Source organism: Alexandromys fortis, unplaced genomic scaffold (assembly GCF_014885135.2).
Source record: "Alexandromys fortis isolate MF-2015 unplaced genomic scaffold, M_Fortis_MF-2015_v1.1 scaffold_263, whole genome shotgun sequence".
NCBI lineage: Eukaryota > Metazoa > Chordata > Mammalia > Rodentia > Cricetidae > Alexandromys > Alexandromys fortis.
This window is the reverse complement of record NW_026068165.1, coordinates 397,412-400,168: the sequence shown is the minus strand read 5'-3', so window position 1 is coordinate 400,168 and position 2,757 is coordinate 397,412.

Sequence of the window (2,757 nt, the reverse complement as noted above, 5' to 3'; positions counted from 1 at the left end):
TGGGTCTGAAAAAGCCTGGGTCAAAACTGGTCTCGCTGAACATAGCGGACAAGGAGGACTACTGAGACCTCAAGAACAATGGCAACGGGTTTTTGATTCTACTGGACCTAGTGGTTTTGTGGGAGCCTATGCAGTTTCGTGGATGCTCACCTTACTAGACCTGGATGGAGGTGGGTGGTCCTTGGACTTCCCACAGGGCAGAGAACCCTGATTGCTTTTTGGGCTGACGAGGGAGGGGGGCTTGGTTGGGGGAGGGGGAGGGAAAGGGGAGGCGGTGGTGGGGAAGAGACAGAAATGTTTAATAAATAAATAAATAAATTAAAAAAAATAAAATGTACCTCTAATGGCATGATTAATAATTGTTATATATAATGGAATATTTTTAGATATTGATTTTAGTTTTAATTATGTGTATGTGTGTTTGTGCTAGGGTATGTGTCTAGGAGTGCAGTTGCCTGACGAGGGTCGCTTGGAGTTGGAGTTACAGAGAGCTGTAAGTCACTTGATGTGGGTCATGGGATCTAAACTCAGTGCTGTGCTATCAGAATCGAACATTGTGATTTCATTGCATATCATAGTGTTGTTACACTATGTTATTGAGTTGTGATGTCAGAATTCACCATTGTGGTTGCCAGTGAGTCATTGCTATGCACAAACAGGGGCATTTTAGACGTTAGAATGGAGCATTGTGATGACATTCAAGCTGAGCTATCTTAATGTCCCTTATTTTATAGTTTCAACATTAACTTCCATGCAGTCATACATACTTAGGATACCATATGCCATTCACAACATGCTGAAGGATCACATTGGGGTAACTGGCACTTCATAACCTCAAACATTTATCATTTATTTCTTAGGAGTCTGTTGCTGACTCCATGTCCCTACTCACCACAGTTTTTTTCTAGACTTACAATTTTGTCCCAAATCAGTCTTGATGGATAACACATTTCTTCTAGGTCATTCAAGTAGCTGATGTATAATGTTTACAAGAAGCTCTTCCAATAGTTCACGTTTCTGTAGTTTACTTATAATATCATATTTACCTGTCACTTATGATCTTGTTTGAGTCTTTTTACTTGTTATTCTAGTTTAAAATGATCAGCTTTGTTAATTTTTGTTACTTTGTTAATCTTTGTGTATCTTAGCATGCCTTCCTTGCCGTGACAGACTGTGGTGCCTTGAACTGTAAGCTGAGCTAGGCTTGCCTTCTGTGCCTTGCTGTTTGCTGGTCCCCATGTTGATTCCCACAGTGTCTGCATGAGTTTACATTCTCACCCGTGACATAAGGATCCTTCCTTCCTGACGGCTTTGACAGAATCTGTCATCATTTGTTTTTTTGATGATAACCATTCTGACTAGGGTGATGTGGAATTTCAAAACAATTTAAATTTGTATTTCTTTGAACATTTTCCAAGTAGCCTTTGGCCATTTGTAATTTCTTTTGAGAACTGTCTACGTCACTGGTCCATTTATTGACTAGATAGTTTTTTTCTGATATGTGAATTTTTTAGTTGTTTATATATATTGGATATTAATCTTTTGTGTGATAAATAGTTAGCAATTAATAGATGGTGATTATTTCCTTTGTTGTGTGGAATTACATTAATCCATTGCCATCTGTGAAATTCTGGGCTCATTTCCTGTGCTATCCGAGCTCTCTTTAAAGGACATGCCCATGCTTATATATTGAAGTGTTTACCTATGTTTCCCTAGCAGTTTCAAAGTTTAAGTTTGTACAGGAAAGTATCTGATCCCCTTTAGACTGATTTATTTTTGTGCAGGGCAAGAGATATGGCAGTGTCTGACATTTTCTAAAAAATAAAAGTCTGAATTTGAAGACTGCTTGTTTACATCATTCCTCAAGCAGTGATTCAATCACAAGAAAACTCTGAGTTGTTTTACCTCCTTATTTAAAATATTTTATAATTATTATTTAAAAAAATTGTATAACAAGGTGTATGTAATTATGCAAGAATGCTGTGTCCCACTAGAGGGGGCCACTCACTCTCTTACTTGTTTCTATACATACATGTGTTCTAAGTATTCAACCCCTGGCCCTCCTCTGTAGTTCCTATCTGGACTTTGCACTGGAATTGCTGTTACATTATAAGAGTTTTGGAATGGAAAGTGGAAAGAATTTGCTAGCTCCTAGTGCTGTCCTCTTAGTTGAGTTTGCTTCTTGGTTCCTGGTCGCTCGTCTAGCTAAGACCGAAAGGAATCACACAGAAATATTTTTTTTTAAATCACTGCTTGTCCTGTTAGCTCTAACTTCTTATCAGCTAATCACTACATCTTATTTTATTTTTTGTTTATATATTTATTTATTACTTTATAAATGATAACATTCAAAATTTCCACTTCCTTTCCTCCTACTTCCCTCCTGCTCCCCCACTCACCCTTCCCCCCTCCCCCTCCAGTCCTAAGAGAGGGCAGGGTACCCTGCCCTTTGGGAAGTCTAAGGCCCTCCCCACTCCATCCAGGCTTAGGAAGGTATGTATCCAAATGGACTAGGATCGCAAAAAGCCAGTACATGCAGTAGAGACAAATCCCAGTGCCATTGTCATTGGCTTCTCAGACTGCCCCAACTGTCAGAGGGTCCAGTTTGATCTTATGCTTGTTCAGTCCCAGTCCAACTGGATTTGGTGAGCTCCCATTAGATCAGGTACACTGTTTCAGTGGGTGGACCAATTCCTCATGGTCCTGACTTCCTTGCTCATCTTCTCCCTCCTTCTGCTCTTCAACTGGACCTTGGGA